General features: G+C 49.4%; 1 protein-coding gene across 1 annotated transcript in view; it reads left to right on the top strand.

Moving 5' to 3' along the window:
- The window catches only part of LOC148596011 (uncharacterized), a 192338-nt gene that overhangs the window by 153286 nt on the left and 16794 nt on the right, over positions 1 to 22258 (top strand). The gene's annotated exons all lie outside the window — the stretch shown is intronic.

Below are 22258 nucleotides of genomic sequence, written 5' to 3' on the forward strand. Positions count from 1 at the left end.
AAGAATGTAGCAGAGAAGGAGAGAGACCTGAGAGACCAGAAGACAAGGAACAGCCTGTCTCTGGTCAAGGAAGGGCAGGAGCAGAGCGGCCCTCCCCATGTCCTTCCTCCAGGGCAGGACGCTGCAGCGGTGACAACCCTGGAGCCCTGGGCTGAGCATCACCCAAACGAGGGAGGAAGGGCAAGAAAGACTGCTCAGCTGTAGCCAAAAGCCCAGGCAGCCGAAGTGGGTAGGATAACTAAAAATGTCACTGCCTCCTTTGAGCCTTATCATCGGAAGGAGCTGCAAGAAGACAGCACAGCGAGGAGCCCAGGCGGCATCTTCGAGCAGACACCGGCAAACAAGTCACAGGCAAACGATCCACAGTGGGATACTGTTGCAGCTTGGAGCGGGTCAGGAATGCCAGACAGCAACTTCATAGAAGCTGGAACTGACTTCGTTTATTAGCTTACATGCAGTACATTTATATGATTCTAACAGTTAGTGATGTAATTACACAGGCTCCTAATTGGTAGACAATGATCTAACTAAGACCCTTACAGCCCCCCGTACTTGTTTAGCTCATCCTTTTAGTTCAACAGCTCTTTTATTCCCTCTGACCTTGGTCTACTTCCTTATCTCCTAGTTAGCAGTCCTTTTGTTCTTTCACTGAAACCTAAAGGCTTGTGCAGAAAATCTCGCTATCAAGAACTGAATGTCCAAAAGGAGACAGAGGAGTCCTAAAACTTTATTTGAATAAAGGGAGAGTCCACCGGGCATATCCCTGTGGGGGTCTCTCAAATTGCTGGGGGACGCAGCCCCCCTTTTATCCTAATTTCCTGACCAAGGGACGCCCTCTCCTTTTCCCCATTGGCCAAGGTACTCAGAAGTTACAGCCTTCCCGGCCCGCCTACACCGTACTCCGGCCTCCCGCCATCTGTTCTCACTTGAGCTCACCAACTCCTTTGTCCCCCTTGCTGAAGAATGTGGGGGAATTGCCCTATTTCCCTCCTTTATAAAGGCCCGCCCCCCCTCCTTGCAGATGGCTCTTTTTGTCCCACTCGGCTCATGGCTCCACTCAGTCTCCCCTCCCTTTGTCCTGCTCTTCAGCCAAACTGTGGAGAAACCCCCTTATTGATGAATACAGAAACTTGAGCATTCTGCTCAATCCCTCCTCTTTTTTTCTTTCCTTTCCTTTTTTTTTTTCCCTCCTTTCTTTGGACAATATTTGTTTTTACAAACTAGGTTATTAACTAACAACCTGCGTTCTGTATGTCTAGTACCCATGAGTAGTCTTCATATCCTCCTGGACTCCCACAGACCCAGCAACCCAGAGTTTATTTTCCAGACCCACTCCCAGCCAGCGGTACAGATCAACTGAGAAGTCCAGACTTGTGGAGTCTTGGAAATCTTAACTCCGGTATGATGAGTCCATCCATGCTCAGCTGTCTTGATTGATGTTTCTGTGCTTAGTAATACCTGATAAGGTCCTTGCCACTTTGCTAGCAGTGGTGCTTCTTTCCATTCTCTGACCAAGACCCAATCCCCTGGTTGGATATCATGGACTGCAAAATCCAAGGGGAGGGTCTGTGCGAGCTGGGCTTCCTGTCAGAGAGACTTCACAAGAAAAAGTATTCTGGCCACATATTGCTTTAAATATAATACAGTCATGGATTTCCTTTGGTTCTTCTCCCTCAGGACCAGTTAGACAAGAAGCTGGGTTAAACCCTCCCTCGCTTCAGAAGCCCCTTCAGGTAGCAAGGCCCTGACAAGGAATGGGACCTTGACAACATCCCCCTGTGGTCAGTTTTTGGACCTCAGTTACCATTAGGACCATACCTACGCAATTCTGCAGACAATAAGGCCACCCCTTAGCCACTGGGTCTAACATATTCGCATGCCTCCATGCTTTTGCACTAAAATTTCCTTGCCACGGCTCTGTTTGACATCCACATATAATTCAAATTCTTTCTTTGTGTCCAGAAGAGCTAAGGCCGGAGCCTTGGTCAATTTATCTTTTAATTTTCTAAAGCTCTGTTCTCCTTCTCATGTCCATACCACAACATTGGGGCTGTTTTGGGTTAAACCTCCAGCCAAAATATGCCCCATATATATATATATAATATACATATATATATATATTTTTCCCAACACCCTAAACGCTTTTTGGGTCAAGAAATTGAGTAACTTCATACTGCAATAGCCTGGCTCCTGGGAGTGGGATAAATTCCTTCAATATTTTCTGCAAGGCTTGTCCAAATAGGACTGGCGCCTTGGTGTATACATTCCCAATCCAGCCATCAACTCCAACCCCTTAGCAGATTGCCTCTCTCTTTTGTTACATAGATTCCTCTAGATGTTACCCTTAACCATATTGACACACATTCTTTCTCGATGAGACCCTTCTCAGTATCACTGAGATACTGGCACAAACCTGACAAAGACTAGGATTGTGGTCCGACCCTACAGGGGGCCACCTAAATCCCCCTGGTAACTTATATTCTGGCCAAACAAAACAACAATATTTTATCATTAGTTCCTTAATTTTTTCTAGGGGAATGCATAAGTTATCCCAAACCCTCAAAAGTCTTCCCAAGGGACTATATAGGTATAAGTCGAGATCATCATACCTTTTTGCCAGCACCCTCTTTTGGCTTCCCTTTGCTGCTCTCCCTGGATGTCCATATCGGGGTCGTCACCCCTTTTGTTCCCCAGTGTCCCATAGTACTCACCAGTGAGATTTCAATGGTCCTTTCCGTCAAACCTAGTCCTTTCCGTCAGACTTCAGCGCTACCCGGAGGTCCTTTCCGTCAGACCTAGTCCTTTCCGTCAGACTTAGCGCTACCAGGAGGTCCTTTCCGTCAGACTATAGCGCTACCCGGAGGTCCTTTCCTTCAGACCTAGCCCTTTCCATCGGACTTTAGCGCTACCCGGAGGTCCTTTCCGTCAGACCTAGCCCTTTCCGTCGGGCTTAGCGCTACCAGGAGGTCGTTTCCTTCAGACCTAGTCCTTTCCGTCACACCCCTTGAGGACACCCTCCCAGTCCTACCTGCGGATCCCCCTGATCCGCTTCTCGTCTGTCTCCGGACAGTCTTGGGAACCCAATAAGTCGTCTGGTGCAGGCTGCCGTCAAAGGGAGTCGATCACCAAAAGCTATGGTGAGGCGCGCCGTCGACTCCAATCGCCGTCTGCCGTTCCCAGAAGGTGGAAGGATCCCGGACGAGCCCCCAGTTGTGCGGAAAATCTCGCTGTCAAGAACTGAATGTCCAAAAGGAGACAGAGGAGTCCTAAAACTTTATTTGAATAAAGGGAGAGTCCACCGGGCATATCCCTGTGGGGGTCTCTCAAATTGCTGGGGGACGCAGCCCCCCTTTTATCCTAATTTCCCGACCAAGGGACGCCCTCTCCTTTTCCCCATTGGCCAAGGTACTCAGAAGTTACAGCCTTCCCGGCCCGCCTACACCGTACTCCGGCCTCCCGCCATCTGTTCTCACTTGAGCTCACCAACTCCTTTGTCCCCCTTGCTGAAGAATGTGGGGGAATTGCCCTATTTCCCTCCTTTATAAAGGCCCGCCCCCCCTCCTTGCAGATGGCTCTTTTTGTCCCACTCGGCTCATGGCTCCACTCAGTCTCCCCTCCCTTTGTCCTGCTCTTCAGCCAAACTGTGGAGAAACCCCCTTATTGATGAATACAGAAACTTGAGCATTCTGCTCAGGCTGGAATTGAGCAGGCCTGCTGGGCAGCCATGTCCGCGGCTCTCTAACCATTCCTCTACAATTCCCCCTTTTTCTTTTGCACCAGCAAGGCCTGCTTGGTAGTATAGAACGCTTCTTCTTCCCCTGTTGTTCTGCAGGCTCACACTTTCCACAGCTAGGGTACCAGCTGCTTGCCTGCTACGTCTGATGTATGCAAGTTTGCTTCCAGCCAAGGTCTCTCCCATTTTTTCTGTCACCCATCTGATTCCAGAAGCAAAGTATGAATAATTACTCTTGAGGTAATACTCGTCAGCAGGATACTGAGACTGAACATTCTCTCGAGTTGGCAGATTAGAGGGTTGCTGACAGGCTCCTAACTCGGCGGGCGTCCCCGCAGAGACAACGTGGGCCTCAGTGCTAGGAGTCTCACCCCCCGCCTTTTCTCTCTGCACTGTCCGTTTATGCCCGGTGCATCCTGCCATGTAGGGCCAGTACGTGCCAGCAGGCAGTCCGGGGGGTGGACAAACTCCGCCTTCAGTCACATAACCTTCCCTCCTGGTCGCGCAGGTGCGCGTACCAGTAAGTGGTCCCAGCTTTCAGTCCGAGGGTTCGTGCCTTTCTCATCTCCTTCCCTCTCGGATGTTTTACCTTCAAATTAATTTAGACGATGTTTGCAGTTAAGTTGGCTACAAGCCTGGTCGAGCAGCCGCCTTCAGCTGCTTTTGAAGGAGGTCGGCTCTGAGCCTGGCTGAGCAGCCGCCTCTGCACTCCTTATCGCTCAGCCTGGGCAGGCAAACATCTTCTTTCTCAAGGTCTTGGATTCTATTTCGCGCAACAGTTTTATGACTCTACGGATCATACAAATTTCCACCTTTCAACCATACCTCGTGTCAGCATCGATATACAAAGGATACAACACATAATAGAGATGAACATAGCAAACAGAAATAATAGCCCTAATAACGGTTTCTGTCCTCACTTAAAGCATTACAATTCTTCAACCCCCCACTTTAAAAGACAGATCAAATCCCCCTGCACCTCCCTCCTGGCTGTTGTCAAGCCCTCAGCAACATAAGTCTCCCTGACCTCATTCGCCTTTTCTTCCCCGGCCCCCCTTCTCCTTTTTTCAAGGTGATCTAACAAGTCCTGGACCCAGCCGGGCTGTTCTTCAGGCGCGACGGGGCGGTCCGGGAGTGGGGGCACAGACAGTGCAGGCGCCACAGGCACAGATGAGGACGCGGGCCAGGGGGTTGGCAATGGATCTCCAGACACCAGCGGTTTTCGGTGGCGTGGTGGTCCTGGTCCTGAAGTGCTCACAAAGGCTCTTACAGGGACACTGCTCGCAGCTTCGGGAGGCTCACGATCCGGCGGTGGCCCTGTGATGTCCTTTGGGCGATGGCGGGGCTCAGAACCCCCTCGCTTCAGCTTGGGTCTTTGCAAGTGTCCCTTGTCTCTAGCCCATTTATACAGCTCATACAGCTTCTTCGTGCTCACTGCTGCCTCCCTCTTTGCTAATAAGTCCAGCAGCAATTGTACAGCAGCTTCTCGCTCCATTTTGTACGTACACCGCAGTCTCTGCTTCTAGCCCTTCCCTGACGCCGTCTTTCTGTCCCGGGCCCCAGCTTCTTGCCCCCCAACGCCGTCTTTTCCGTGTGTGCAATCACGGCCGGCTTACCTGCTCCGGTCCCCGTCTTGGTCGGATCACTCGGCTGCACCCGTACGTCGTCCTCCGGAATCCCGCACCGTTGTGCCAAGTTCCTGTACCGGTCCCTGTTCGGAATCGAGTCCCTGTTCAGAATCGAGTCCCTGTTCGGGCGCCACAAACGAGGGAGGAAGGGCAAGAAAGACTGCTCAGCTGTAGCCAAAAGCCCAGGCAGCCGAAGTGGGTAGGATAACTAAAAATGTCACTGCCTCCTTTGAGCCTTATCATCGGAAGGAGCTGCAAGAAGACAGCACAGCGAGGAGCCCAGGCGGCATCTTCGAGCAGACACCGGCAAACAAGTCACAGGCAAACGATCCACAGTGGGATACTGTTGCAGCTTGGAGCGGGTCAGGAATGCCAGACAGCAACTTCATAGAAGCTGGAACTGACTTCGTTTATTAGCTTACATGCAGTACATTTATATGATTCTAACAGTTAGTGATGTAATTACACAGGCTCCTAATTGGTAGACAATGATCTAACTAAGACCCTTACAGCCCCCCGTACTTGTTTAGCTCATCCTTTTAGTTCAACAGCTCTTTTATTCCCTCTGACCTTGGTCTACTTCCTTATCTCCTAGTTAGCAGTCCTTTTGTTCTTTCACTGAAACCTGAAGGCTGGAATTGAGCAGGCCTGCTGGGCAGCCATGTCCGTGGCTCTCTAACCATTCCTCTACAGGATACCTCCCTCCTTGGAAGCTGTTTGGGAAGACCTTGCACCTGAGCTCCCCAGGCAGCTCCGTGCCGAGGATGCACCCGAGCACATCCAGGGACGGCGAGGACGGGGCTGCCATGGCCTGTTCCATACATGGCAGGAGCCGCCGTCTGCTCTCGCGCGCAGCGCCGCCACGAACCCCTCGCCGGCAGCGCCGGGGAGGCGCTAGCACACGCCACACCGTGAGAAACTGCCTCAAGGCAGGTGATCATGCGCGTTATCAGTTATCGTTCCTGCTCTCTCACACTGAAGCCTTCCCCGCTGCTGCTCTGGGCTGCTCAGAGGAGCCAATGTCACGTACCCCAGCAGGGCCACAATGTCACCGAGTGAGAGCCAACTAAAACGGAGACGATCGGGGACCCAGGCCTGCTAGCAACAAACAGGGAAATGCAATATCAGATTTAGTGGCTGGTAAGACCAGAGAAACTCTTATATTTTCTATGTTCAGTAATTATAAATTGGAGGACTCATTCTTAGCAGAAAGGAAAGATGTGCAACTAGGAAAGTTCTGCAGCGCTCTCCAAAACAGCAGCTTGACAAAAATCTGAGCAGCTTGCCTGCTGAAGTAGGCAGGTATTTGAACTAAATCAGGGATCCTGACATTCAAATCGAATAGTATAAATTCTGCAAATTATGATGCATGTTGCTTTTACACAAAGCCACTATTCAGAGCACTGAAACTCACTGTGTGGATGAAGAGCTCTCAAAACTAAAAGCAAACTTCAGAAAGAGATGCAGAGACATTTCAAAAACAGATGGATTAAAGTATCAGAAATGAGCACAGAGGAACATCTACAGCAGCACTGTTCAGTTTGTAGGTAAGCTTAATGCATCCAACACTGGAGCAAAGGCAGGAAGTCTCCATTTGGGTGATCAGACTCAACACTTGGGGAATGGAAATTATTGAGATGTGGCTGTTGCATTAATACTGTCAAGATCAGCCGCAGTTATTTACATTACATTGTGTGGACAGCTAAGCTGCATGCTAACGATTAATTGCAAAGTGCCAAAAATTCTTATTCAGCTCTCAGAAAAAAAAAGCCTGCCCGAATGCAGCGTGTTGGGCTGCTGCAGGGCTCTGCTGGCTCCCGGGGCGCAATACGTCCTGGTCACATTCTTTAAATGCAAAACCATTCCTCTCGTTTCTACGCTCGTTTTACTACACTGCCTAATAAGACCCTCAGCTTTAGCAAATGAGAGAGAATGAAAAAGACCATCTACAACATACTCTCAACTGATTTTCCAACGTGACAGGGAGCACTACAGTAGCAATAAGAAAAATAAAATAGAGGCTTTTCTCTTCAAGATTTATCTTGAGTGTGGCCATCATCAGAAGCAGATTGTCACTTGCTTCAGGCAGCAAAGAACAGGACTTTGATAAATCCATACAAAGTTGGTGCTCAAGATGAACAAAAGTTCCAAGAATTTGCACTCGCGTAGCACCTGCAAGACAGCAGTCAAGTCGTGTCCCTCTGTGTCCACCCCATGCCGCGTGCTCCAGCTGAACCCCGTCACGCTGAGGACTGCAGCCTCTGAAGCGCTGTTCCCTCTGCCGGAATGTGCTCAGTGCATGGTCCGCCTCATGCACTCACTGCCTCTCATGCAGGTGCATGAACTTTGCAACCGGCTCTCTGCAGAGCAGAGAAACTCGAGGCAGCTCAAGAAAGCAAACGAAGGTTTGCAAGAAGAGCTGACTTGCATGCATGGGAGCCAGGCAAAGCTGCGGAAGAGGAAGCGGCAGCTGGAAGAAGAGGTGGCTGCCCTCAGGTGCCATGTAGAGACCAGCACGCCAGATCTCAGCCACATCAAAGACTATAAAAGAGGGATTGAAGAAAAGGCCGAGTGAGAACTAAGGCAAAAACTACGGGAAGTCAATCTCTTTCTGCAGGTAACGTACTTGGCACTGGCATGCTCAGTCCATTTGTGCCTCGTCCTTCATCTCTTCTGCACCGCTGTCCTTTTTCAGTGTTTCCTGCTTGTGCTGGTCAGGGCTGTGGGCTCATGGGCTCTTTATATCTGGAGGAGTCTGTTGAAGGCCATGAGCTTGTGGAATGCTTGTCCTCAGCCATTCCGTGCATCATCATCTTTACGCACATTAGTCCCTGGAGAATCGGGGAACTGCATTAAGAGAAGGGACTAGTGTCTTGGTGAGAGAGAGGTGGCTTCTTAGTCCGAGCTTTGACTGGAAACCAAAATACATAAAGGTTGTGCTAAGAGCAGGTTTCCATCTGTGAACAGAAAGCGCTGTGTAACGTGATGCTTCTGGCTTTGGCCGTGGATTCTTGAGGGCAGTGAGGAGGCGCCTGAGTAAGGCTGTGCTCTTCCAAGGGGGTGTGTGGAAACTGTCATCGGGTGTCGGGGGAAAGTTCTTCTTCCCTGGAGACTGAAATCACACAATCTGCTTCACACACAGGCAGCCACCCAGGAGCAGGTGGAACAAAGAAGAGCCGCTGCTGAAGCTTGCCTGGTAGGGCAACTACAGCAGAAAATCAGGGATTTGGAAAATGAATTGGCTCACAGCAGACGCCTGCAGCAAGGCAGAGTTATTGGAGGCCTTGCGGAAGCCGCTGCTGCCTACCCTCCTGAGCTGGACAGGAGCCACTCTTTGATGGTGAGCGCAGCGGGCAGTGCTTCCTGTGTGGCAGAGCGACTGGAAGCTCGGATGGCTGAGGTAAGGCATTGGACATGCATGATGTGCTTGAATGAGCTACCCACAGAGTATGAATGAGAAGGGTTCAGCTTTTAAGGGGAAAAGGAGCACGCATTCATGCCTAGTTCCAGGACACCCAGTCTGCTAGTGCAGACAGTATTGGTGACCCTCACAATTGGGCGAGCACAGTCCCCTGGATCACCCTGAGAGAATCTGTGAGGCGATGCTCAGAGCCTGCTGCAAGCTCAGCAATAGCTCTGGTCCGAGTGTGCCCCAGCCTTTGCAGTGTGTGTGGAGAGCACGTTCCTCACGGAATGGTGAGGTTTGTGGCCCGTGTGGCAAGAGTTGGACAAAAGGGTGAATAATTCTTCACTGAATGCCATGATCCATTCCCTGCTTTGCAGAGTGGAGGCATGGGCAAGCTGCGCTCTTCACTGCTTTTTAATGTTGGGAAGGATTCAGGCAGCTCTAATTGTGACTCAGTGCTGTGGTGCCCGCAACGTAGCAGGGTCCTATTGAAAGGAGATGCCTGCGGACTGTAGCTGTGGCCATGCCTGTAGTGTTCTGAAGCCGAGCTCCTCGGCTTTGGGCATTGTCTTGTGGGTGATCCAGATGACTGTCCTCGGGCACCCCTGTGGCTAAACAGTAAGTCGGCAGCACTGCCATGAAAAAGGGCTGTGTAAAATGTGGCTGCTGCAAGGAAAGGCAGCTCGTTCTGGCCTGAATCCTTTGCTACTGAGTAAATTAAAGAGAGTTTTGGTTTGTAATGCGAAAAAAAAGTGGGCATCCCAAGTCGGATTACTCGCTGTAAACAGTGTAAATATGCTGCTTGTGGCTTTGGGACTAGCGCTCTGGCCATGTGTGGCCTTGTGCTTTTTGATGCCCTTTTGTAAATCCAGAATGAGAGAAAAGTGATGAGTGGCAATTGTGTTGTGATACAGTTAATGGCATAGAGTAGTGGCAATGCTGTGTTTTGGTGGACAAGGCATTACTCAGGGGTGAGGGTATTGTTCCCAGGTTATGTTTCATGTTACGGTTGGGTTTCAAAAGGCTGTAGAAGGTAGGACTAGAGGAATGTAACTGCTGAGGACTTATGGGCATCTCGTGTATACTTCCAGGTGTGTGAGGAATGGTCAAAAATGTCACTGAAGAACTTGAGCGAGGTAATTGCAACCTGGAGATTTATGTGAAACCTTCACCTTCATCCAAATACTAGTGGCACAGAATATTATGCGACTGTCCTTAAAAAAGAGAAGGAACAGTGTATGTGCACATACAAGGCCGCCCCGAGAGCCCCGAATAATCCCCTGTCCGGGGGACTCTAGTCGGGGCTTTTCAGGGACAGGGCCTTTTTCCAAGCAGGTGGCCCCTGCTTTGCAATTCTTTAGGTTCCTTTGTTCTTCAATCAGCTGCCGAGTGGCCAGCTGTTCCTTCAGAGCCCCTTGCATTTGCACCGATGGGCACAAGTGCCTTGGGTTGAATGTGTCTGCATTGTGAGCAGAGGTGCCTGTCTACTGGGATTAATGGGGTTGGTTCCTTTGGTTTGGGACCTCCTTCCATTTCCTCCTGTAACACTAACAGAAGGCCTTTTGTTCCCCCTCCCGCGCTTCCTCAGAAGTGGCTTTCTGGAGTGGGGACTGCCAAGAGTGGATATCTTGAGAGAAAGGAAGTCTGGGGAAACGTGCCTTCCAGATCTTGGCGGAGTGGTGTGTAGATGACATTCAGCTGCATTCAAGTGAAGGTGTTCTCGTCCAATACTCTATTTAATAAAGCTTGTAGCCTGGGACATCTCTGTTTTATTCCCGTCCCCTTCCTGACTTGGCCCGCCCTGCGCACGTACCTGTTCCCTCTTCCTCCCGCTGCTTGTCCCTCTTACAGAATAGGAGCGGCGGGATTGCTGCCAAGGGGGGAACACTGGTCGGAGTCTGGCCGCTTGCTGGCAGCGTGCAGCCTGTGTCCTTTTCCTCAGTGGAGGTTGAAAGCTCCGCTGGGTTTTTTAGACAGGGGCCTGGAGTTGGCTGCTCTGTTTGCCTCCTGCTGCCTTTTAGGACAAGGCTTCCCATGGCCTGGGCAGGAAGGAGGGGGAGAGCTGCTGCTAGCCATGCAAGGTTGCAAGGCCCCTGGGTCTGGAAGGGTATTTGCTTTGTGTGGAGTTTGTGAAGGTGAAAGGGCTGAAGAAATGTCTGTGCCCTGCAGCCTTCTTGGCAAGACTGACCTTCTGTTCAGTGATGGGCACTTGCTTTTCTCTCTGCAAAGCAAAAGCAAGTAGAGAAAGTCTTTCACTTCAGCTTGTTCTGTCCTTTTGATAGTCGGGCACGAACCCTTTACAAATGGTCCCTAGTGTGCTTTGATCCTGCTGCAGATGAGTGAGAAGGAGGAGAAAAGCAGGACTGCAAAGCAGGGGCCCACCCTTAGCAGCATGGACCAGCGGGTACTGGGGCCAGCACAGGTTCCCATCTTGGCTGCTGTGGATGATGGCACAGAGCGCACCCTCAGCACGTGTGCAGACACCATGGCCTTGAGAGGAACAGTTGATCTCCCCCATGGCGGTGCTGCCAGGCTGAAGGTCCTCCACAGCCTAGAGAGGTGGGCCCGGCAGAGCTGAAGCTGCTGTCCTCCTCCCACGCAGCCTAGCACCAGCCCCACAAAGGTGAGGAGCTGCCACCGTGCTGCTGCCAAGGCCTCAGGCGCTAGAGCTTCACCTAGGCATGGCCCCAGCAGTGCCTTAAAGGAGGTGGCAGCGCCGATTCACCCAGCAGCCGAGCGTGGCACCGGCCCTGACTCCAGCCAGGTGGGAGCCCCGCTCTTGCAGCACTGCGCAGGCGTGTAGCGGCCTCCACCACCATCCTGCCTCTCTGTGTCGCTCTTGCCGCAGCCGCTGCGCATCTTGGCCTCACCCCGTGGCTCCACCCCACCGCCCTGTGACAGAAGGACTCAAGGTGTACCATTTCTCCTTCCTTTGTACAGCTACGGAACAGCAGGAGTGCAGCAGGAGGAAGACAGCAACCCTCCCTGGGATTCCAAGGGGCTTTCAGTGAGGGGCACAGTGGGTTCTCCATGGGGGGAGACTCTCAGGAGGTTGCTCTGGGCATCGGCCCTAGCACCGAGGAGGCTTTGCTCCTTCTTTGGCTGCTTCCACCCTACCTTTCTTCCTGTAAACATGAAGAGCTTCACCTCTGTGCAAGCTGTTCCGTCAGGCTTATGAGGAAGTAGGGATTGCCAGTGTCTGAGCTCTCCTAGGAAGTGGCCTTTGAATGTGACTGTTAGTGCATTATTGTAAATGCAAAGATCCTGGCTCTGCCAGTGCTTGCAAGGCTTGCTGCTTCTCTGTCTGCGTGCAAGTGTGGAAGGCATGCAAGTGAGGAAACAGAAGGAGGTGTGACTAAGGTCTCTGAGAAGCATGCAACTCTTGGTTTTTGCTGGTGCGCACAAGACGGAGAAAGGATGTGCAGGCTCCTGTCTATATGAACATAGGTAAAGCCAGGCTCAGTCTGAGCCCAGGCAGTGCTTCCAAGGGCCTCCCTGTCACCAGAACAGAATGTTTGTGCCATTGAAAATGAAGCCTTGAAAGAAAAGATGAAGATCTTGAAACAGAGCTTAAACTCGGGGAGGAAGCTTTAGGACAGACCCTTCTTCAGGGCAGTCTTTAAAGACAGATTCTGCAGTACTGTCCTCCAAACTGGAGCAGACACAAGAAAGCAAAGATAGACAAGGGACAGATATGAAATCATTCTGCTCCCACCTCAGCTCTGCTCTCCAAGAACTTGTACGTCATGAGGCATCAAGAAGCAATGTTGAGCAAAGATTTTGGAGCAAAAAGGCTAAATGGCTTGGTTTGCAGGACAAGCTCCATCAAGACCACTGTGGTGCGCAAGAACCCCGCAAGAGCTTGCCTCTGCAACTGAATAAAGCTGAGAGCAAAGCTAGCAGTCAAGAGAATGAACTTTGCCAACTGAAAGAAACACTTAACGAAAAAGATTGCTTTTTGAAATGACACAGAAAGAACGCAAAGGCAATGAGAAGATATGCCCAACAAGGCGGGTCATCACAGGAGAAGTAGTGAGGGGTGTCCAGGGCACATTTCATGATCCTGTCAAGAGACTCAGAGCTGACCCTGAATAGCAAGCTTACCTGTAGGAGGGGAGAGACAAGGAATCCCGTGCCAAATGTGCTCACTTAAGAGAAGGAGCCTTGCCATATGAGGCTGACAAAGTGGAAAAACAGGTAAAGGATACCTCTCATTTTATGAAGGATTATAAAGAATGACTCAAGATTTGTGAGTGACATGTTTGTGTCTTCCTATGGGGATGTTAACCCATGCTTGATTTGTTTCAGACTGTCGTGCTACTGATAGCACTCGTGTCGGCTGGCCCGTTCTCTGACCAGCGCTGCTTAGATTTTTAAATCTTGCAACTCCTTCCTCAATTCAGAGGGGAGTTTTGGCATTCGGAGGCCCACCTCTGTCCCGCTCTAAGGGAGCAGACGGCTGATCACATCCGCCTCCTTGTTTCAGTTCCTTCACTAGCTTCTCCATGACCTCCAAGTTTTGGTTATGCGCACTTGCCTTCCCCTGGAGGTTGGATTCATCCCTGTCTCTTTGACAGCTTGATGGATTTCTAGAAGAACATCTGCCCACGTAGGTACGCCTAAGGGTGGAATCATGGAATTTCAATAATTGGCCTCAGTGATCATTATACGATCTGTTTCAGAGATAATATAGTCATATTTGAGGGATAATATAAATATACGATCTCAGTGACTATTATACTATTATACGATCTCTCAAAGTTTGTACTTTAGTTTTCAATACCGTGGGGAGCCCCCTTATTATAAGTTTCTGCACAGCAGCTGTTAGTTCCGTGGGGCTGAGGGGCTCTCCCCTTTCTCCAGGCTCTTGTCCATCTGCCCAGTAGGCAACTCTGGCTGTGAGGGATTCATTATGGTTCTGCCCTCTAGAGTTCAGGAAAACTCCACGTCCCAAGGACCCTGAGGATTCCGAGTCATCTAACATTATTCGGTCTCCTCCCGATAAGAAGACTCAACAGGGCTATGCGGTTTCTCATTCTGTTGCCTTCCTAGTGTATTTATCCTGCAACTTCCCCAACTCATCCCAACTGTGGGATCCTTCTGATGGAGGTGTGAGCATTACCTCCTTGAAATCTGATTGCAGAGTGTCTTTTGACTGTGTCGGAGCTGCACAGCAGGCTTGGGCTCAGGGTATAGATCATCCCTATCTGAATCCGAATTTTCACTATCACCCCATGTGTCCCTGTCCCAATCCTCGGGTCATTACCAATCCTCAGGTCATTACTAGCCCTTTCTGGTTAGTAATAAATTACCAGTTCCCATCTCACCTGTATGTCTGATCTGTGAATTCCATCAAACCCCAATTATCTTTACAACATGAAGCCACAATGTTTTCCTTTTCTACCCACAACCTACATTAAAATATTAATCATTCCAAGCACATTGATGCAAATTCCAATGGTGAACTGAAAAAAAAAAGAAACAAACAGCAAACAAAAAATGTACAAGTTTTTTGTGCAAGTACTAGGGGCATATTACAAACTAGGTCTGACTATGCCCTGATTCCAAGATGCTCAGGGACACATTATTACAGAGACCATCCAGTCAATTTCCTTACCGACTAATACATCTGGCTCTCTAATCAACAAGCATCTTTGATTGTTCTTATTCTGAAATCTTTGATACTTGCCAGGGAGTTCATGTCCTCACCTCAGCTGTGAGCTCTCCTGCAAAAAACTGCGGCTTTAGGGGCTGAAGCCTGTTTGGCTCAAAATTTAGGCTTTGCAATCTAGATTTACTTAGTTGCCATTTAAGCAAAAGGCTTCTTCTGTCTTATGGGTTTGGCTGTTTTAAATTTCGCTGTACCTTCTGATGCTCTTCTGATTTAGCTTCTAGAGATCAGGTCTGAAATAACAGCAAAGTGCTAATACACAGACAAACAGCTAATTAAACTGTAGCTCTGTCACTTTGGTTCAGGAGAACAACACTGCAATAAACAAGACTTAATCAAGCGCTGAAGACTAATTTTGAAAAGGAACATGAAAGCTTTAAATTGTATTGTTATCAGCAATAAAGGAATAGGAAGTATTTCGAAGGGCTCAATCCCTTCTCTAAACTCGCACTGTAATCCTGCCCAATGGCAATAAATAATTCCACTAATAGTCATGTTTCTATTACAGAGAAATGTCTCCCTTTGTTATAATTTTTATATGCTTTTTTATGGTTTAGAAACTTAGGAAAAACTGTTTAGAGACTTTACCAATCATAACCTTAGCAAGTTGTTCCACTAGCCAGATTGCCTAGGGAATACTGTATTATGACATTTCTCATAATTACCGCAGTGCCACACAGTAAGGCTTCACAACTCTGAACTGTCTAGGAGTATCACTGTAGGTGCACACGACTGAGAATGGTCCTCAAATTCATTATTCTGTAGGTGTGATTTTTTCTTTGGGACGGGTGCCAGATCAGCTACATTTAATGGAAAGTAATACTCGGATAGAGGCAGGGATGGCATGAACTAAATGATGCCTGGAAAGTCTTCTTTCACCATATTTCCTGTGATATTAATTTCTCATCTATTTAGCCAAACCAATTGCCTGCAAACTGTACTCAAATCAACAGTACTGCTAAATAAACAAGGGCATGAGCTTAACATCTAATAATTATTTTGCCCATAATGCTTTGAGGAGATTTGCGCATTCTGCACTAGTTGCACTTTTTCAGGTTGCCTAACTTGTTTTTAAAAGGCTACTTGCATACCCGTCTACCTTGCGTCCTCTGAGCACCAAAGCTCTTTGCCTCGTATTGTTGCCATTTATGCTAGATATGCTAGCGCTACCATAACCTTTAGAACAGCAACACCAGAGCAATTTGCGGTGTACAAAACCCTCCAGGCTCTCAAATGATTTGCTCCAAGCTAATCCCGGAAGCCCCACCTTTGCAGTTTACACAGCGGTGCGCTTGGCATTTGCCTGGAGAGACCCAGAGCGTCAGCTGCATCCGACCCCACCTTCCCGCCTCGCTTCTGAGCAGGGCAAGGGGCACCCGGGTTTCACACCCTGCGGGCCCCTCGTGGCTGCGGGCGCTGACGGCGATGACACCCTGCTGGATACGAGCAAGGCCAGGCCCAGGCTTGAGGGCAGCGCCCACCTGGCAGGAGAGCATCCGCATCCAGCTGCGCTACCTGGAGAGGCAAGAGAGAGAAACCCGAGCTCGAGGAGTTGTAACCCGCCCCCTTCCCGCACAGGGCACCCGGTCTGTGGGCCGGCCTCGCAGGGCGGCAGAGCCTGGGGCAGAGACCCCCCGAGGCGCCTCCAGGCTTGCCCAGCCTCGCGGTCGCCCGTACGCAGGGGACAACCGGCCCCCTGCGCCCTCGTCCCCCGGCCCAGCCCACCCTGGCGCCTCCGCGCTTCGGAGCAGCCCAAGCGCAGACCTGCCTACAGCGGGCGGCCAGTGCGAGGCCGCAGGGGACGGTTCTGCTCACGCCAGCCCCGCTCGCGTCTGTGGCGTCTGTGGCGTTTGCTGCGCCTGTCGCGCCTGTCGCGCATTGGAAGGAGTCCGCGGTTCTGCTGGGTGCAGCTTGCTCCCTGACTCCGAGCCCGCGACCCTCCGCCCGCAGCCTGCCGGGACTCACCCCCACGGCTGTCCCAGTCCGCAGACCCTGCTCGGGGCTCAGCCCCTATTCCCAAAGCAGCATGAGGCACTTCCTCTGCTGCTTTGGGAAGAGGAAGAGGCCACCGGACGGCGCTTTCCTGCCCAGCGATTAGGCTGCCGATGAGGTCAGCAAAGAGGAGCTGGGCGAGGAGAAGCGGTGAGGAGGAGGAAGAGGAGGAGGAGGGCTTGCTGCGCGGCACGAAGGAGAGGGAGGCTCCACAGCGGGGCCCTGCTAGGCGGGTCTGGGTGTCCCTTGGGAGCGGGTGGCCCTGCGCCAGCAGGAGCCCCCAGTGCTGCCCTGCGTGTGAGTGTTGTCACACTCACACTGTCACACAGCTCCAGCTGTGCCTTGCAAGGCCTCTCTGAGGGCGCAGGGTGCAGCTTTGGTAGTTGAGCTGAGTAGCTGCAGGGCCTCCACAGAGAGGGAGGGAAGCGTTGCAGCTGGGAAGGAGTTTTAGCGCAGAAGAAACGTGCTGTGTATGGAAGCTTCAGGCAGAGCTGCCTGATGGTTTTTGTGACTGTGATCCCAAAGCTGACAACCTGCCTTGGGCTGGCGCTTACCCAGTGTTTTGCACAGAGGCTTTGGTACCCCTGATCAATACCTGATTTGAGCATGTAGGCAGTAACCCACGAAAGATCCTCTTGCTTCTGACAGGTGCTATGATGTTGGTGTTTGAAAGAAGCAGAAAAAATATTTGGTAATGGTATCTCAAATATAGACCTGCGTTGCAGTCTAGGTCCAACTGATAAATCATAAGCAATGCAATCAGCCTCAGATTGAAACTGTTGGATCTTGTGTATTAATACAAACCGTTAATGCTTTCTCTGTACTTGATGCTGTGCCTAATTGGGATCATATAATCTAGCATAAGCTGAGCAAAGCCCCTTCCAGACAGGACATCCATAAGAGCTCCTGGAAGTGGATTTGCTATATGTGCCACTGTGTGGTAGTGGAGAACGGCATGGGAATTAAAATATTTTCTGCTGGTGATATGGCAGTACGTGCATTTGTGTCAGCTCAGTGGGTGTTCTGTGACAAAGTGCTTCCTGGAGGCTAGCACCAAACCTGGTTATGAGTCAGGTAAGAAGGCAAGAGATCAGAGAGGACACACGAGAAGAATTATTAGCACCCCAGATTTGTACTGTTAAGTCCGGTTTTCGAATCGACAGAGAAAGAGGCAAACACCATCGATATTTTGTGCTTTTAATAATAGGAGAAAGATAATAAGTATTACCAGCTAGCTGGGGTCCGGGCTTTCCCACGCAGGGGTCACACCACGGACCCCGACTACTTCGGTCGTCCCTCTTTTATACCGTTTTCACCCCAAAAATGTTCCCCCCTCCCGTTTCTCTGTTCTACTTTCATGTTAATGTTATCTATATTTTATTGCTAACTAGGACATCTGGACAGGCAACCCCTCCATGCGGAACCTCCTGACTTGCCATTTCTCAGGAGTCGTCCTTGTAGATAGGCAACCCCTCCATGCAGAGCCATCTGTCATGCCATTTATCAAGAGTCCTTGCATTTTGAGACTAAGTATTGACTAGCTTATTAGTACACTCTACATTAACTATTTAATCCCTACAGTACATACTTCAGGAGCTTAGCTGTTCCCTAGATTGTCCGTCATAAAGGCTAGACTTTTGTCAGTTAGTTAATCCCTTGCCCTGAAACACCTGAATTTCCAGCAGATGCAAGGAAGAGCATTAACACACATAGGTCTTTGCAGTGGGTTTGTAACTGAGTGTTGCATTTATCTGATCAGTGACGTTATGCAAGGTGGATTGAGCATATGGCTTTTGCCTGCTTTACCTGACTGTGCCATTCATCCTGTCACGTGCCAGATGGCATTTGTAGAAAACAGCTGCAGATTTTTTTCTTCTAGCTCTCTGTTCTTTCACAATGACTGACTCACTCATAAGGACTGAGGTTTATGATTGGGTAGTTTTAGCCTTTTCAGTTTATGTTTGGTAGAAACCTTTGGTTTTCCTGGAAAAAAAATTCTGTTTTGTATATCATGCTATGACCAGTTTTGTAAGTGAGCAAATGAAGTGACACTGTAAAGCTCAAGGAAAGAGTAAGTGTAATGGAAAAATGTGATGCTGTGCATTCAGTAGCAAGCAACAAGAGCTAAAAGCTCACGGCCAATAACAAGTTTCTTGGGTTACAACCCCATATTTATAAGCAAACAGCACAGCACATGTGCCTTTCCCCCCCCCCACCATGGCCAATCCAACCTCTTCCAAGGCTTGCATAACTTCAGATATCCAATCACGGAAAAGGTCAATTGTAACTTGCACTTGTGTCTAGTCAGCAAGCCGCATCCGGCTTGAGACGGGTGCAGTTTGTTTTTGTTTTTGGCGCGTGGTACCTTTTGCCCTTTTGCCCTTTCCCCTACATGATGTTTTTAAAAAGCATGAAGGTACTGGTGCTTAAAAGCTGTAAAACAGAAAGATCCTGAGAGTGGTGCAGTGGAAGGTCTTGTCTGCTGCAGCAACTTAGGAATACTGTGAAAGTTTTAGACCCACTTATTCCCTGTTAGTTAGTTGTTGGTGCGATATGTATTCTAAATGACCACCTAAGGCAGTTGTATTTCAGAACTGCATCCTGTTCTCTAGGGACAGGAAACATTCACAGCACTGGAAATTGTTGTGAGGAATAGGAAACGGGTAGTAAGAGCAGAAATACATGCATTCTTCATGTAAAAAATCATTTTGCCACTCAGCGCTTCCAGAAGCAATATGCTATACCATATCTGGCTTTCCTTGGACACGGAACTGAAGGCTCAGATGCTCCCTGCCAAATTGTTCCTTGTAGTGAATCTTCTGTGAAGCTCTAGCAGACCCTTGCTCCAAAGAGAGGTCTCCTTTTCTGTTCTCAGACTGGGAGGCTTGGTTGAAGAGGGCCAGTGTAAAAGAATGCAGATCAAATGAGATTGATGTTATTGGGAGTTTTCTGTTTTGTAAAGCTGACAGTGGCTTTCTCGGGAGCGTTGCACTGGCAGAAGCAGTTTTCAGAAGATCATGTACTCCTTCACAGTTGCATTGCCTGTCCAGTTGCATCACCTGCACTGGTTGCCATTTGCCCGTGTGAAGTGCTTGCAGGGAACTGCCAGCACGCCGTGCTGATAGGCTTGTACATAATGACAGCCTGATATTTACACAGAGGTATTCACAAGGAGATTTCTAGGTAAGTGGTTGTAGTCACTCTTGAGTGGCCTCGTCCCGGGTGATGCTGTTGGTTCCCTGTCTCTCGCGAGATATCCCAAGTTTTGTGTGTTTTCCTTGTCTCTATCCTTGTTCCCCTGTTGGAGGAGAGCCAAGAGGAGGCTCTTCAGCTGCCAGAAAATATCCCCATTTCAAATATGTGAATTTTTGTGTTATGTATCACTGTTTTGTGCATCTACCTTTCCGTTCTCACCTAATCAGTGAGTGCTTGTAGCCAAGCCTCTAGGCAGGGCACAGCAATAATTGCAAGATGAGTTTTCCTAAACTGAAAGAAGTTGCTGCTCTGCAGCAGTGCAATTCCAAAATGGTACTCTTGGCCCCTGGAGAACTATGGGCTTATTATTGTGTGGCTGTCAAGGGCGTCTTGCCTGTTGTCTAGTGTATCTTGTGCCCTGCTGGGACAGGGGTGCCAGAAAGCAGTAGGCATCGTGCCTTGTGCACAGAGCCCTGCACGTGGCGCCCTCCATCTGCGACGGAAGATGAAACGTGTGCAGGGTGGCAGGGCTTGCTGGGTGACTGTTTCTTTCAGTGCAAGCAGGCTGGATGATTGCCACCAAAACTCGGATGTTTAGCAGTCTGAAGGAGCACCTTTCTTCCAGGCAAGGTTTTGACTTGAAGAAAAAAATCAGTGCCCTTTCCTTCTACTGATGGCAGCTGGTGTAAAGGCAGTCCTGCTACCCTGTGAGACCTTCGCCCCTGGGGACTTTGCCTGAGAAGGGAAGCTACAGCTGTGAGCGAGACAGAGGGCTCCTTTGTTGCTGTCAGCATGGCAGTGTTGATGGGGAAGGTTTCTGCTGTCAGGCCTGCTGGGTGTTAGCGAGGGCCCTTTGGAGGGAGCAGGTCCTCAAGTGTGCTGCAGGAGGAAGCTCAGGAGAAGTGCAGACTCCCCCACAAGCAGCGCCCAAGGCTGCTGTGCTGCTGTTGGAAAGCCCAATACTGTGCCGATGTATCCCATAAGGACATTAATGGATGGACAGCTGAGGATTATGTTGTTACTCCTGGGTATTCTAGGTAAATTTTTAACTTTCTTCTTAGAGTTGCCAAGATTTCTGTTGTCAGAGTTGCCGATTTGTCCAATATGAATGGCTCTGAGTAGGTGTGTGATGGAGAATAAATTGCTGTTAGCATTGTAGTAAGTGGTGTGTAAAGGATGTTGTTTCTAGTGACAGTATTTCCTTTCTTCCTGCATATAGTGTTGCTGAGCGCCTGGCGAATTGTGCAAATTTCAATAATGAAGAAGCTTCTGCGAGAGCAAGAAGAGACTATTCACTGCTTCGCGCTCTTCACCAGCCAGGAGCTGCTCTGGACAGAGGAGGTAGGAGGTTTAACCCTGGAGAAGCTGAGGAGGAAAATCCCTCCAGCCTTTTCTTCTGGTGCCTTGTGTTCTTGAAGGTCATCGTGTTCAGCACTGACTTTAGTGGAGGCTTCAGATGGAGTAGCCCGCAGAGTTCCTAAGTGCGCTTCAGTGGTGCCAATGGGACACGTGTCTTCCAAGGCTGCGAGGGCACTTCTGATTAATGTGTCAGTTGTCCGCCTGGAGGGTTGTTGCCTTCTGCCCATTGGATTCCCAGTGTCTCTAAGTTTTCCTTCTCTGACTTTGCACTGGGGGAAAAGGAGGAGTAGGATGGGGAAGGACCCACTGTTGATAGCATTTTTGTTTTCAGGTGTGTACTTTTACTTACTGTTGCTCAGATGCTGAAAATCCAGACAGAAAAGCTCTCTGTTTGTCCTCGGTAGTTAGGTTTTGTCTTTTTAATGTAGGAAGTCAACAGGCAAATTTCTGTGCAGATGCTTTAAAAAGTAAACTTAAAAATCCATACAATATTTTCCCCCACCTTGAATTTTCCCAGCTGCGAGAATGTAATCTAAAGATGAACTTTGACTTTGGACCAGGAGCTTTGATCCAGTCAGAGATTTCTGAACCTTCCCAGTAGAAGATTTTGTAGAGGGCTTAGGACAGAGAGTTGAATCATCAAAATATTGCTTCTGTCTGAAAAATGTTCCCTGCTACTGCATTCTGTGCAGGTTGATACAATCACTGTGGTAGTGCATTTTAGTGTTGTTTGACAGGCGTTGTTTGAACACAGAGATTTCAACAGGCGTTGCTGTTGCAATACGGGGGAGAGCTCCCATCCAAGCAGGACCAGGAAAAGGCGTTTCTGTTTTTGTTGATAGCAGGAGTCCTTTTGCTGAACTGATTCCATGTATTTGTGGTAAAATCGGTGTACTGCCTTCTGCTCCAAGTGAGACAGAAGTTAAGGCCCTGTCAGGAAGGAATTTGGTGTGGAGCAGCTGCAATATCATGACTATAACTGCAGCCCACCATAAGATATAAAATGTGTTAAGTGAGTGGGATGATAGAGCAGGTGGATAGTGTTTTCTGTTATAGAGTATTTCTATTGTAGTCTAGTAAGACGTCTGCCCTGTGACACATCACTTGAAATTGGTGAATATAAATAGCATAGTAGGTGAAAATTATGTGGCAACGTGAGTACTGAGAGCTCTGCAGTCTGTGTTCTGCAAGATTTCTGGACAGCTTTACCTCGAGGGTTTTCTTTTTGCCATCTAGAACGCTTCTAGGATGCTCAGAGGGAGGGATACTGGGTG

This window comes from Tinamus guttatus, unplaced genomic scaffold (genome assembly GCF_059628265.1).
Source record: "Tinamus guttatus ecotype Peru unplaced genomic scaffold, ASM5962826v1 Tinamus_guttatus_pri_ptg000035l, whole genome shotgun sequence".
Lineage (NCBI taxonomy): Eukaryota > Metazoa > Chordata > Aves > Tinamiformes > Tinamidae > Tinamus > Tinamus guttatus.